General features: G+C 43.0%; 1 long non-coding RNA gene across 1 annotated transcript in view; it reads right to left on the bottom strand.

The window, feature by feature from the left end:
* Nucleotides 1-15,405, bottom strand: part of LOC310705409 — a 29,562-nt gene extending 14,157 nt beyond the window's left edge. The window contains exons 1-2 of the long non-coding RNA XR_014525248.1: nt 15,316-15,405; nt 13,870-14,036 (exon numbers count right to left, since the gene is read on the bottom strand). This is a non-coding gene — a long non-coding RNA (uncharacterized lncRNA). The remainder of the gene's footprint in view (nt 1-13,869; nt 14,037-15,315) is intronic.
* Nucleotides 15,406-15,981: the final 576 nt, after the last annotated feature.

Genomic DNA, 15,981 nt, shown 5'->3' on the forward strand with positions numbered 1-15,981 from the left:
CCGGGCGCAACATCTGGGGGTTAGGGTTAGGGGGCGCAAATCCACGGGTTAGGGGGCGCAAATTACTTCCCTTGCCCCGGGTGCTGACAACCCACGCTACGCCACTGTTAAGAAACCTGCAAGAAAGCTGTCCTTGGTGGTTTGTGGCAACCTACTGACAGCTAAAAAACTTTCTTGACCATTCCCAGACCATTCGTCTATTTAAAAATGATGATGCATTTTACTACCCTTATTTCCTACTATTGACTAGGGTAGTAGACACAACCCAATAGCAAAATTCAATGCATTTCTAGGACATTTAAGGCTACAAGTGATTTTTTTGTTTCCATAAGAAAAATAGCAAGTGGCAGCTGATTGAAATTTGGGAGCATTGTGAGGGACAATTTGTAACAACACCCAAGAAGGACTACCCTGTACACAAAATTATGTGTGAATTTTGCAATGAAAAGTGTGTCAGTGGGAAGCTTTGAACTCCACAAATTTCCTGAAGATTAAGGGTGATTTTTATTGTGAGCGTGCAGTCTTGTGTTTTTAATTTAAGAAATATAAACACAACTATCATCACTGATCAAATGTTTACAATGCCACTTTACTCCTTTGCTCTCACAGCATACAAGCAGTGCCAATTTTTGAACAAACATTGACAATGAACTGCTTCAATGAAGTTCTCCCTCATTAACTTCACCAAATTTGCCTTCATTGGTCTCAGAGGACAGGAACCGAAGAGGCTCAAGCAAAGAGCTTGAGAATTTTGCCAGAATTATGGCAGAATTTGTTTGACTTCTTCCTGTGCACAGTCAGCTCACATACCACATTGCAAGCTAGTTTTGGGGGGAAACCAGCAACTCTCAGTTTTGAATTTCCACTTAGCCAAAGCCACCCTTGGTTCACAGCTCTTTGAACCCTGACTTGTATTTCAAAAATTGATTTCTCCTTTTGGTAATATTTCTAGATTATTTTTTAAACAGCATGCCACAATGAGAAAGATTTAACAAAATTGACTAGATATAATGCACTTCTGATGTGTGCATGCTTTTTTAACTACAAAACTTACATTTCTATTCCCCCTGCAGTCCGTTACAAACCTGCTCAATGTACATCACTATATGAGACCTATTCAAACAAAATAAAATTACAAGGGAATAATATTTTTCAAAGTCTAGATTCATTGGGTAATGGTTCCCCATTTCCCCCAAGTCATAACTCAAGGTTTGGTTTTGAAAAACAAGAGAAAATCTATAAGACCTTTAATGGCTTGGTTCCTTCATGCTTTGCAAAATACACACAAAGTTTCAGGTGCCATAAATTATTTTCCCCTTAGCAGTTTTAAAAAGTAAGTTGTTGCATTTACAAGTGCAATGATAAAACAGGGAGGGGGGTTAGTCTTTAAATGCCTGCTTATAGGCAAAGTGATTAGTGGTCCCAAGTATGGAATAAATTGTAATTCTGGATTAATTGGCAATAGATGGTTTCCCTGTGACCAATGATAATAGATCCATTAAAATGTAGGATGGTCAAAATTAATCACTTTTTAAAAGAAATCAATTCTGTGCCAAGAAGGCCTAATTATGTCAGTGGGAATATGTCAAAGGCTAGAAGCTTCCCTGTAAACTGTCCTTCCCAATTTGGATAGGACTTTCTCTACCAATCTCTACTCTGCATAACTTACCAGACGAGGAGGGGCATGTGCTCTAGAGAAGCATTAGAGACTCCTGTGCATGTCTGGCTCATCCAAACATAATGAAAGCTGCAGTGCTCAAAATGCCCAGATGCCCTGGATATGTCAGGCATGCACAAGTGACTTTGGGGGTTCTCTGCAGCTTGAGCCCATGGCTTCCTGGACAGGACCCTCTCTGCTCCTCTCTACGGGTGGTTTATGTAATGGAAAGTGCAGCCAAGTAGCAGAGAGGTCCCATCCAGGTCAAGAGCCCTAGCATGTTTCAACTGATATCATAAAATTCTGTGTTCATATAACTTGTCTTCAGCTACCAAGAAAGATTCGTGGGAGATATAAGAAGTGTGCATTGAACAGGCTTTCCATGTGATTAAACAAGAATCCCCTCCTCTCATGAGTCAGAAATGTCGTTTTAAGGACTTAAGCTGTGGATTTAAGGCTGTGTGGAGATAAACTTTCGAACCAAAGCACGTTTTAAGAAGAGCGTGGAATGTGTAAGAGCTTGGGAATGATGCAGTTAAAAATGCCGTCGCCATATTGGGAAGTTCTGTCGGAGGTCTTGAGTCTGGAAGGAGAAAGAGAGAAATAGAGCTGTTTATATATTGTGGGTTAAACTCCTCAGTGGGACTTAAGAGCGAAAGTTTTACGAGACTATGATGGAAAGAGTGATGTTATCTATGAAGGAGACGATATATGGAAACCATCTCGATTTGAGGATTGGAAGAACGGAAAATTCACACAGGACTATTATTACTATTGGTGTTTATCGGCTTAAGGAGATTATCAGAAGAGATCATAAAGAAAAAAGAGAAAATATATGAACAAGATGTGATGTGGAAACAGCATGATATGATGGGATAGAACTATGAACTTTGTTTGGACTGATTTGGACTGATTGGGACATTAACGCAGCAGCAAGAAGATGATCAGAATCCCCCTTCGGATCTTGAAATATGGGTCCCCTCAACAAAATTTAAAATTCGGCTTTGTAATTCGGAATTTATGTGATATGATTTAATTTGATGTGATTGGCCAGCTAATAAAAATTATTTTAAAAAAAATGAGCAGGCTTTCCATTCCAAACAATAAATTTGAGTATTGCAGTGTGCATACACCCAGAACGGGGATTTGCGGAACCTAGACTCATGACCATGACTTTTGACTACAAACTTCGTATGAATACTCAGCAACACATTTCTAGGCTCTTTCTGTGCATTTTCCCAAATACACAAAGTTCAAAATGAAAGAAGCTCTGGCCTTAAAATGACTCATCTTGGTATTCTTAGCACTTTTGTTTGCAGATCAGATTATATTTCAAATAGATGTGACAGACAGATGTATATCTCTCTCTTTCTGATCATTTATGACTCATGCAAATGTGGATTGTTTCCTTGTGTTGTAACATCAGTTAGTTATTAATATCAGTTATGAAAGACCACCTCCTTTCCTTTTTTGCTGAACGTAATAGAAGGAAATTCCCCTTGATGTCTGACGTCAGAATGGTGTTTTTACTAAGTTGTGCCCGTGTGAAGCCGTGAGTACTAACAACAATATTAAACAAGGATATGATGCAGCCTACAATACACATGGGCATGTCCTGGAATTTTTGGCACCAATGTTCATTTATCTTCATTCATCTCTAGCTGAAGTCCTCTGTCGTACGATTCTTGGCAGATAAAGTGAGAGTCAGAACTGTGATGAGACTTCCTTCTAGGTGCAGACTAAACAAATGGTGGTGGTGGAAAGAATGTCAGAGATTCAGACAAGTGAATATATTTGGCAACCCCCCAAGTGACTGCCCACTGAAGCATTTGAGGCTACTGGTAGACTGACCGTGGGAATTCTGTGGAAATGCTCATTGTTGGTTTCACCAGAGGAGGGGGGTGGAATGGCCATCACTCATAAGACTCCTTGAAAAATGGCAGTTGTCATTTCACAAATTGCAAGAGGAGCACATGTACAGTTAACACACAGTGCTCCAGTTCACTGGTGCCTCCAATGATACCCCACTTCAATCCACAGTGCCCAGTTATCAAAACAGTTCTATAACAGTTCAAACCTCCCAGCAGCATAGTCCCTAGGGAGACCTGGGTTGTTGTTGTTTTTTGGGAGGTGCTCTTTTTTTCTTTTTCTTTTTTAGGTGAAAGACTGCAGTTCCTTAAGCATTACCTCCCTGGAGAGAACATTCCACAAGCAGGTGGACATCACAGAAAAGGTCCATTCTTGTGTTGCCACCTTCTGGACCTCTCATGGAGGAGGCAGATGAAAAGGGCCTCAGATGATGATTGCAGGATCCGGGTCAGTTCATATGGAGAGGAAGTCCTTGAAATCTTGTGGTTCTCAGCCATTTAAGGCTTTATAGGTCAAACCCAGCACTTTGAGTCATCTAGGAGAGTGCCATTGTGATTTGCCACAACAGCTTGAAGAGCTGTTTAAACTTAGAGTGGGGGAGGAAAGGAAATCCCAGCAACAAAAATTGGTGGTGGTGCAGGTGCTTTCCCAGCTACTTTGCCCAGGATGCCTCACTCTAATATTGGCTCAAATCTGTGTGCATATATCTTAATGACAGCATGAATGTACTTCTCTCAATTTGTTCGCTTAGGGCTTGTGAACCCTTTCATCTGTGTTTAATATGGCTGTGAGAGCTGTATGTTAGTACAAATATATATTTAGGGTAATCTTTGATAAGTCTCAAAACCAGAAGCCCAGGTGGTCATGTTGTATATATCGATAAGCTGTTCCTTACAAAGAAGAGTTGTGCTGAGCCATTAGTAACTTGTGAACACACATGAGATAACACCAATAGATATTGCTATTTTCCTGATTACCATTTGCCAGAATGCAGCAGAGAACCAATTTGTGTGGGTAGTAGTGGCAGCTACTCCCTTTCACTCTGCAGTGGGGCTTTTGGGGGCGGGGATGAGGTACAAAATTGGCCATTTCTGCCTACAGCAACTGGTTGATAAATCTTGGCGAGCTAACAGTATAGATTCTAAGCATTTGGCAAATAGTAAGTTAATTTAAATGCTTTCAGATGAATTATCAGGAAACCTATGTATTACCGGTAAGTGTTTACCCTGCAATCATAGTGTGTTGACTTTTCCCATGTTTCTACAGAGAAAGGAAGTTCTGGATTGATAAGTGCAGCCTTGGTCTTTGTCTCCAGTGCAGAAAACCCAAAGATGCCAATAGGATGTAATGATGTTACTGTTTCAAAGGTTTAGTGTTTAATGATTGATGATAAGCAACAGATTTCACTTTCAGTCTACTGTCATTTGAGAGTCAGTGTGGTGTAGTTGCTAGAGCAGCTTTCCCCTACCTAGCACCTTCCAGATACCTTGAACTACAGCTCCTATCAGCATGCCCATACTGGCTAGGGGTGATGGGAATTGTAGTCCAAACCATCTGTAGAGCACTAAGTTGCCAAAGGTTGCACCAGGGTAGAGAGTGGCCAAAATACAAATCCCAATTCAGTCAAGAAGCTCACTGGATGATATGGGATCAACATCTCAGTTTAACCTACATATTTGAGTTTCTCAGCCTATCCTACATCACACAATTGTTTTGAGGATAAAAAAGGAGGAGTGAGCCAAGCCATCTATGTCACCCTGACTTCCTTGGAAGAAGTACAGATTGTGTGTGTGTGTGTGTGTGTGTAAGTGTGTGTGTGTTACGGGTTTTTTTGTGGGAGGCAGTAGGCTGTACGCTAAGACCCTTCTAACCCCTGGATCCAGACAGTGTTAAAATATAAGCCTGGTTGGCTTCCTGATGAGGGGATCACCTGGGTGACAGGCCATTAAATCCAAGGGTGTGGCTATGGGAGAAACAAGAACATCTTGGGGCGTTGATGCTGTGAACCCCTCCATTGTAGGCTGAGGTTATATATGTGTGTAAATAAATCATATATACAACACACATTCTCTGCTGTGCCTTATTCCAAAGGAAACACAAACCCTGGGTAAGCACCCACAATCCCTGCAATCTCACGCCACTCAGAGATTAGGGTTGTGTGTGTGTCCATCCAATCTCTCTGCTGGACAAACAGCAGAAGGTAACTATGGCTACCAGGTTTCTGTGTTCCATAACTCCATACCACTATGGGACAATATTTCTCTTATTCATTAGGCATGTTTGTGCTGTTTGTACCCCTTGTATGAAACAAGATCTTCTTAATTATATAGTTGTAGACAAGTGGGTAGAATTTTAGTGTGTGTATATACTTTACAGATGATATTTTTTATTGAATCCCTTTTCCTGATATCACATGTCATATTAAAGCTGGGGAGATCTGGGATCAAACTTTTACTGAAAAGGTTGCAACCACATAGTTTGACTCACAATCTGAGTAATCGTTGAACCACTCGCAAGTCTCGTTCAACAATGAGCAAACCCAATTAAGTATTCAACTCATATTGACTTCAAGCAGGAGGAAATGGCCATGGGAATTTACCCCAGGAAGGCTGAAACTTCGTAACCAGAGGAGTTGCAACTTCAAATGCATGGATGATGGGGGTGATTAAAAAAATCAATCCTCCTGTCAGACTGGGAATATCCCCTCACTCACCCAGTTAAGGATATTCTACCATTCTTCAGCAGAATTCATTTTCTTTCAGCAAAGTAAGCAGCTCACGTACATGTCAAACAAAACTTTAATAATAAAGAAATTTGTAACCATAGGTGCAAACGATAGGGGGCCCTGGGGGCCTGGACACCCACAATTATTATTTTTTTGTGGATGCTCAGCACCCACAGTGCAGGCTCCAACACAACTTCCAGTTTCTACCAAAAGCTGTGTCGGAGGTCCAGCCAGGCCTCAGAAGTACCGCTGCATAATGTTGATGTAACTTGACGTAATGATGTCACAACGTCATGACATCATGTTATGTCATAAGTGCCATTGGGCAACTTAACCTGGGGCACAAGTTGGCACAAGTTGGCACCCCTGATTGTAACACAATAACATGCTATCTGAGGAAAACGAAAACAACATCAAGAGGCAAGAATGTGGCAAGAATGACTGCTGGTCTCTGTAACTGAACTGAACTGAACACCCAAAGGGAGAGGCGAATTCCAGAGCACAACACAAAAGCCCCAGCTACCAGATGCCAGACATTTTACTGATCAAATTAGTGTTTTTCTTACAATTCCCTTCTCACTGTGCCTAATTTGAATTAATCAAATTTAATTTAGCACGTAACTTCTCAAAACTTTCTTTTGACAAAGGCTTTGTTAAAATATCAGCTGTCATTTCCATTGTTGGACAATGCTGCATTTCAATAAACCCCTTCTGGCTCAAATCTCTCATTGTGTAACATTTTGTCGGCTTGCCTCAAAAGGTAAAGGTAAAGGTACCCCTGACAGTTAAGTCCAGTTGTGAACGACTCTGGGGTTGCGGCGCTCATCTTGCTCTACAGACTGAGGGAGCCAGCATTTGTCCACTTCTGCAGACAGTTTTTCTGGGTTATGTGGCTAGCATGACTAAGCTGCTTCTGGCGAAGCCAGAGCAGCGTACGGAAACACCGTTTACCTTCCCACCAGAGCGGTACCTATTTATCTACTTGCACTTTGACATGCTTTCGAACTGCTAGGTTGGCAGAAGCTGGGACCGAACAATGGGAGCTCACCCCCTCACAGGGCCTTGAACCACCGACCTTCTGATCGGCAAGTCCAAGCAGCACAGTGGTTTAAACCACAATGCCACCCACATCCTAATTTGAATTAACCAAATTTAATTTAGCACGTAACTTCTCAAAACCTGCTTTTGACAAAGGCTTTGTTAAAATATCAGCTGTCATTTCCATTGTTGGACAATACTGCATTTCAATAAATCCCTTCTGGCTCAAATCTCTTATTGTGTAACATTTTGTCTGCTTGCTTAGTATGTGTATTCATCTTCTCTGATTGCACCAATTTCAGACAACTCTGATTGTCTTCCATAAGCTTAAGGGTTTAGAATCCGGCATTCCCAGATCCTCTCAAACCTGGTTAAGCCATTGTGCTTCTTTCCCTGCTTCTGCAGCAGAGACATACTCTGCTTCTGTTGAAGAGTTAGCTACTGAATTTTGTTTATGACTAGTCCAACTTACAGCTCCATTTCCATATAAAAACACAAACCCACTGGCAATATCCCCTTTAAGCTTTCCCAACTTTATATCCACCTCTTCATCCTAGCCCACGGTAATGTCTGGCATTGCAGGCAGCTTTGACATGCAACAAGTGTTCCATCAAACACTGCGCGAACACATATAGCAGCTTGACTTGTTTTTGAGCAAGTCAGAAGTCAAAGGTGGACACCAACACTTGCAGGAGTAATAGTAATAATAATAATAATAATAATAATTTATTTATACCCCGCCCATCTAGCTGGGTCCCCCCAGCCACTCTAAAATACTAATAACCTATTAAACATTAAAAGCTTCCCTAAACAGGGCTGCCTTCAGATGTCTTCTAAAAGTTTGGTAGTTATTTTTCTCTTTGACATCTGGTGGGAGGGCGTTCCACAGGGCAGGTGCCACTACCGAGAAGGCACTCTGCCTGGTTCCCTGTAACTTGGCTTCTCGCAGCAAGGGAACCGCCAGAAGGCCCTCGGCACTGGACCTCAGTGTCCGGGCAGAACTATAGGGGTGGCGACACTCCTGCAGGTATACTGGACCAAGGCCGTTTAGGGCTTTAAAGGTCAGCACCAACACTTTGAATTGTGCTCGGAAGCGTACTGGGAGCCAGTGTAGGTCTTTCAAGAGCGGTGTTATGTGGTCTCGGTGGCCGTTCCCAGTCACCAGTCTAGCTGCCGCATTCTGGATTAGTTATAGTTTTCGGGTCACCTTCAAAGGTAGCCCCACATAGAGTGCATTGCAGTAGTCCAAGCGAGAGATAACTTGAGCATGCACCACTCTGGCGAGACAGTCCGCGGGCAGGTAGGGTTTCAGCCTGCGTACCAGATGGAGCTGATAAACAGCTGCCCTGGACACAGAAATGATCTGCGCCTCCATAGACAGCTGTGAGTCCAGAATGACTCCTAGGCTGCGCACCTGGTCCTTCAGGGGCACAGTTACCCCATTCAGGACCAGGGAGTCCTCCACACCCGCCCGCCTCCTGTCCCCAATAACAGTACTTCTGTCTTGTCAGGATTCAACCTCAATCTGTTAGCCGCCATCCATCCTCCAACCGCCTCCAGACACTCACACAGGACCTTCACCGCCTTCACTGGTTCCGATTTGAAAGAGAGGTAGAGCTGGGTATCATCCGCATACTGATGAACACCCAGCCCAAACCCCCTGATGATCTCTCCCAGCAGCTGCATATAGATGAAAAGCATGGGGGAGAGGACAGAACCCTGAGGCACCCCACAAGTGAGAGCCCAGGGGCCTGAACACTCATCCTCCACACCACTTTCTGAACACAGCCCAGGAGGAAGGAGTGGAACCACTGTATAACAGTGCCCCCAGCTCCTAGCCCCTCTAGACAGATATCCAGAAGGATATTATGGTTGATGGTGTTAAAGGCCACTGAGAGATCCAGCAGAACTAGGAAACAGCTCTCACCTTTGTCCCTAGCCCGCCGGAGATCATCAACCAGTGCGACCAAGGCAGTTTCAGTCCCATGATGAGCCCTGAATCCCGAATGGAAGGGATCCAAATGGTCCGCTTCTTCCAGGCATGCCTGGAGTTGCTCAGCAACCACTCGCTCAATCACCTTGCCCAAGAATGGAAGATTTGAGACTGGGTATAGTTGGCCATATTGGCAGCATCTAAAGATGTTTTTTTAAGAAGCGGTTTGATAACCGCCTCTTTCAGCGGGTCTGGGAAGGCTTCCTCACAGAGAGAAGCATTCACCACCCTCAAAGCCCATCACCCAGCCCTTCCCGGCTAGCTTTTATAAGCTAGGATGGGCAAGGATCAAGGAGACAGGTGGTTGGTTTCACTCGTCCAAGCAGCCTGTCCACATCCTCAGAGGTAACAGATTGGAATTGATCCCATGCAACTTTACTAGACAGGACTCTAGCACTCTCCTGCCCCGGCCCTGCTCCCATGGTGGAGTCTACCTCTTCCTGAATCTGAGTGACTTTACCTGCAAAAACTTTTGCAAAATCATTGCAGGAGATAATGTGGCCCATACTTGGCCCCGATGTAGCAGGTGGTTCTGCTAAATTGCGAACCATCTGAAAAAGGAAATACAAAGAACTAGAAAGAATAGACTGTATTGCAGTTGCCCTATCTTATCCAGCAAAGAATAGTTTGTTAGACATAATCAGCTGGCAAAAATGCAAAGATAAACCAGAAACAGTAGAATAGCTGCCCTATCTCATTCAATATTGAATATATTGTCAGACATTATCCAGAGTGCCAAAAAAGCCAACGGCAAACCAGAAACAATAGAGTGTATAATAATGGCCCTATCTAATCCACCACAGAATATCTAGCTAAACATAGTCAGGTTGCCAAAATCATTCACCACTAATGAAGCAGGCAGTGCCAACCAATCAATAAAGAACCACCCCTTATTAAAACCCCTTATGGCAACTTTAAGGATGGGGCAAATTGAGCAATGACCTGGCACCCCACATTTTAGAGGGCCGAGTCTTGTACTAAAGTCTGCTTGTTGCTTTTAAAGTCAGTCATTCTCAGACTGCCTTATCTTTAACTGAGTAGGATTGCAAGCAAACAAGCCCTTCCCTACAAAAACGGATAGAAGTCCTTTCCCCATTTAAGACAGGTCTATCCACACCAACTTCCTTGGTCGGGAGCTGTCCTTATGCCTTTTTTCCTGTACATGATAGCAATTTTTTAGGATTTTATATTGTTGTTTTGCTATTTCTGTTTACATAGGAGAGGTAATGGCTTGTTTCAGTTTTGTTTATGACTTGCATTTGTGTATTTACAGTGTGTTGACTATTAATACACTAGTCTCCATTCCAGTTGTAATAAAAATTGACCACAAGGAATGTACTACGATACATTTATCTGCTTTCATTGCAACTTTGGGTATATAATCATTCTGCTGTGGTCTATAATCAATCATATTAAATGATGTTCTATTCATGTAAAGAATAAAGGGAAAATTTATGTCCAAGTTGCTTTCAGACCTTTAAGGGGCTCAGGGGCCTTCAACCCCTAGGGCCAATACTGCTCATGGAAACACTGTTTACCTTCCCACCAGAGCAGTACCTATTTATCTGCTTGCACTTTTTGGCGTGCTTTCGAACTGCTAGGTTGGCAGGAGCTGGGAGCTCATCCCGTCGCGGGGATTAGAACCACCGACCTTCTGATCTGCAAGCCGAAGAGGCTCAGTGGTTTAGACCACAGCACTACCCGTGTCCCTTGCTGCAAACTAGAAGGCACCTTTACTCAGAAGTTACTCAGAAGTAGAACTCATTAAACTCAATGGGCTGTGTGATCTTGCAAGGGTGCTTGCAGCCACATGATGTAATCCTACACATGTTTACATCAATCACTGGGGCTCACTCTCAGGCAAGTCTTTAGACTTTCTTTTTAGATGATGCAATGCACATGTATTTTGTAGATCGTATCATTTTAGAAGAAGAAGAGAAGAGTTTGGATTTGATATCCCGCCTTTCACTCCCTTTAAGGAGTCTCAAAGCAGCTAACATTCTCCTTTCCCTTCCTCCCCCACAACAAACACTCTGTGAGGTGAGTGGAGCTGAGAGACTTCAAAGAAGTGTGACTGGCCCAAGGTCACCCAGCAGCTGCGTGTGGAGGAGCGGAGACGCGAACCTGGTTCCCCAGATTACGAGACTACCACTCTTAACCACTACACCACACTGGCTCTTCATCCCTGTGTTGTATCTCCAGATGGGGCAGGGAAAAACTCCTGCCTGAAAGCATGGAGTGTGGCTGCCAGTCAGTGTAGAGTAGACAAAGCTGAGTTAGCTGAACCAAAGGCCCAACTCACTCTAAGGCAGCTTCCTGTGTTCCTATATGTGTGGGAGAAGGCCATCATTTTAAACATTTGTCATTTTTTTTTAAAAAAAATAATACTTAAGTAATCAAAAGTGTTTTCTTTTGGTTTGCTGACTAATCAGTTAAAATTACAAATCTACAAGAATCTACAAATCTTGCTTTCACCCCACAACCAAAAAAGTAAAAGAGCATGTAAGTCCATCCCATCAACCAGAAATGTAGTCAAAAAAATAGAATCATCTGAGGAACACAAATAAGTTCTCTAAGAAATAAGATCAGTCAGTAATAGTTGTTCTTCCGGTCATTTCTGAAGAAATATTTGAACTGTCATCCTGGATTAAACTGGACAAAACTGCAAAGGCAGTCACAGTTCACGTTGACATAAATCATCATGTACATTCAGGCAGTGGTATATCTTTCAGAAAACCTGCTGAGCTACTTTTAATGCCTCCAGCTATGTCTGGTTGTTATTATATCTTACCTATGATTGACTTCAGAGCCATGACCTAGGCCCATGAATCTTGTTTTCTTGTTTAAAAGCAGTGGGACTCAAGTAGAAATTAACAGTATGTAAACTACAGAAAAAATACTACTTGTGGAAAAATACAGTGCTACATTTCCAAGGCAAAAGAATTAGCAGCAGTTTCTGATATCTGCAATCACAGCCTTAGCTTCATGAACAATCTTAAGCCATTCACTCTATAAGGACTCCCCGCCCCCCCTGTCCTGTCCTCTCCTCTCCTCTGCTCTCTGAGATGTGCTAGCAGGGAGAGTCAGTAGTCTTGCCTCTTGGTAGAGAGGTAGACTGAAAGGCAAGCCTCTCCCAGGCCTTCATTTCTCGGATTCTGCCTGACATTATTCATGGAGAAGGCAATCCAAATGCAGGGCTGGCCCAAAACATTTTGGTGACTGAGGCAAACCACAAAATGGTTCCCCACTTTCTGCCAGGGAAGAAGGGGTGAGTGAAGACCTACATCAGGAACATGGGGGGAATAAAGATCTACATTGGGATCTTCTGTCCCTGTGGATCCTGCTACCTGAGGTGGTCACCTCACTTTGCCTCACGGGTGGGCCAGCACCTTAGGGTGGTATCATGACCTCATGGCCTGACTCCCCTTTTTGGGGAGTGAAGCAATAACACTTGCAATTAATTACCTGAACCAGTGTGTGTGTGAAGGTGGGGAAGAGACAGAAAGTTCTGTCTCCTCACTGACTCCTTCTCTTGTTGGTGAAGTAATTACGTCCTGTCAGACTTTTTCTTCACTCCCGCAGCTTCTCAAAGTTTAATTAGCTACAGCTAGTCAGTATGAGTTAGCATGTGTTAGTGTGAACATCTTGGCCCCATACAGGCCACAGTAAACCCTGCACTCAGAATGCCTTTGTTTACATTGAGTAATAAACCTTAACTTTATTCTTACAACCAACAGTCTTACCAGTCTTTTCATTTCCGTATTCAATTACAATATATTTACCACATTCAGCACCCTTCCTTAGAGATTCTAGTGTAAACCCCTTGAAACTCACATATTGGTCAAACACTTAAGAAAGCAGGTCAGGAGCCAAAGAACAAAGGAGCTTATCAATTGTTAACTGGAACTGGAGATGAGAAGAGGGACTTGCCCTGAGAGGTGGCCTGGGAAATCCCCACTGCGTCAGAAGCTCCAGTGTAGGAGAATCTCATTCTGCCAGGACTTCTCCAATCTGAGGAAGTGGCATTGCAACACCCGGAACCTCTGCAGGGGTCAGCAAACTTTTTCAGCAGGGGGCCGGTCCACTGTCCCTCAGACCTTGTGGGGGGCCGGACTACATTTCGGAAAAAAATAATGAACAAATTCCCATGCCCCACAAATAACCCAGAGATGCATTTTAAATAAAAGCACACATTCTACTCATGTAAAAACATGCTGATTCCCAGACCGTCCACAAGCCAGATTTAGGAGGTGATTGGGCTGCATCCAGCCCACGGGCCTTAGTTTGCCTACCCATGTGCTAGTGGAACCATGGTCTCCTTCTGCCCCCCCCCCAACACATACACTTTAAAATAAAATGGTTGAAGATTCAGGACAAACCAAAGGAAGTGATTATGGATTTTGCTAGCATAAGACATGGTGATGGGTGCCAGTTTAGTCAGTGTTAAAATGGAATTAGGCAAATGCACAGAAGAAAAGCTGTCAGTGGCTACTAGTCATGATAGCTATGGGCTACCTCCAAACGAGGTAGCATGCCTCTTAATTTCAATAGCTGGAGAACTACAATAGGAGAAGGGTAGAGCCTCACATTTTGCTTGTGGATTTCCCAGAGTCATCTGGATCATCATTGTGGGAAACAGGATGTTGAACAGTTGATCTGAAAGCACAGGGCTCTGGTGTTGTTGTTTTTAATTTGTTGCAAGTCACCTTAAGTGTATGTGTAGGTGGCATAGAGGACTTTCTATGATGCATACTCTGCAATAGATTCAGGAACAGAAATACAACTGCTTAAACTGAATATAATGGACCTATGGAGAATGAGCTTTTCTCTTGCTGGCTAGACAAGAAGCAGTTAAAGCATGGTGAACAGCTATTTGAAACGCAAAGACTTGTGACTGCTGTTGACTCATTCACACATCAAGATTAGCCGTCTACACTAGCCTTGTTAGTGCCTTATCTCTTTCTCAGTATAACTTTGTTCTGGGTTTGGGACATTCCAAGAATATGTGGCTGTTTAAGATCTTCTTGATATCTTTTGAAATTATACTGGTAAGCAGGAAGCTAGAGCCTCGGTTAGGTGTTGGGGGTCGAAATGTGTGTGGGCTGAAAACGGGATGGGACAGGGGCCCCAGGCATGCCGTCTCATATTTAGCATAAATTCCTATACAGAGTTACTAAGTTCAACGGAACCTGCTTGGAAACCTCCTTGCAATCAGAAGCCCTAATTAGTTGGGGTGTCTGGTTGAAGGGAAGTTTCTAAGCATATTCAGCAGAACATGCTTAGAAACCCTGTGCAGACCTTTCTGCTCAACACATGGAGGTCTAAAAATATGTGGTGCTCATAGCCATAAGGTTTTGACATTTTGTTGTAGCCTTAGAGTTGGAGCCTGCCTGAAGCTAAGAGAGGCAAGTGGCACCAGAATGGAATCATACAGAGGCAAAGTGGAACGTCAGGAGTTTGAAGGTGGTCAGGTTCTGAAACAACCAAGTACAGAACACATTGTGAGGGGCTGGTAAGCCAGATACCACACCAGGCAGATGTGGATCAGAGGCAGGCCATGGTGAATGATGGAATAGCAGACAAATGCCAGGGCTGTGTTCTCTCATGGACATTTCCCCAAACCTAAATCGAAGAGTAGAAGAGATCTTATAGAGGGTTGGTAGAATCCCTGCTGGCTTCCTAGGTATTATGATTCCTCTTGGACTGACTAGCTGTAATTTCTCTTCCTGCCAATATCAGGGGGACAATGTGGTGACTAGTCAGTCCCTGCCCCTGTAAGCTGTCCTAGTAGTGCCTGTGCTTTGCTCTCTGATTCTTTGACTCCAGCCTGCTGGCTCCTTACATTATGTGAAGACCCCACCCAATCAGACTCCCTCTATTCACTTAAATAGGGGATAATTGTGTTTATAGAAGGAATACATATGCTGAACTGCATCTTCTTTAAGTGAATGAGGAAACTCTTGCATATATAGAAGCAACAGAGATCTCACATGCATAAGGAAGAGCCATTATTTCCAGAGGACTTTTGCTCACTTGATTTGTTCCTGTTTCTTCAGTCTGAATGTTTTTTCTATCTGTAGGAGAATTCTATGTTTCTCCGACTTCACTTAATTCCAGTCTGAATGGATCTGTAGACAGTATGATAAAGATATGCACCCATTAAATTTAAAGCTCATAGACATACCAGTTTTGTAACATGTTTGTGAGAAACCTATTTGTAGAAGGAAGATAGCCAAGAGGCTGAATAACTGTCCTCATTTGACAACCTGGGATTTATGTACCTAGAAAGCTGTTGGTATGTATTTATGGAAAGGTTATGTAGACTCCAAAGACTATATAAATACTCAGCTGCAGAGAAAATATGTTTTGACACATTCACGTTTTATGTTCGTAACCCGAAGCAACGGTCAGTAGCAAATATCTCACAGGAAGTACAAAGTGCCTTGCCACATGTTGGTTAAAATGCTGTGAAACATAGGTTTCGTTTCATTTCATTTTTATATAAATAAACTGATTAGGAAATGGGCAGCCTTTGCCCTTTCACCAGTATGGTGATGCATACTCTGGTTTCTCTTCAGATCGCATAAATCTTTTGCCTTTTATCAGTATGGTGATGCTGTTGGCCCAACCAATTGATAACATGGGCAGGCCATCAAGTGATGTGCAGGGATTACAGCAATGGGGTTTTCACATCTTGAC

Source organism: Podarcis liolepis, assembly GCF_965112155.1.
Source record: "Podarcis liolepis genome assembly, chromosome: 1".
Lineage (NCBI taxonomy): Eukaryota > Metazoa > Chordata > Lepidosauria > Squamata > Lacertidae > Podarcis > Podarcis liolepis.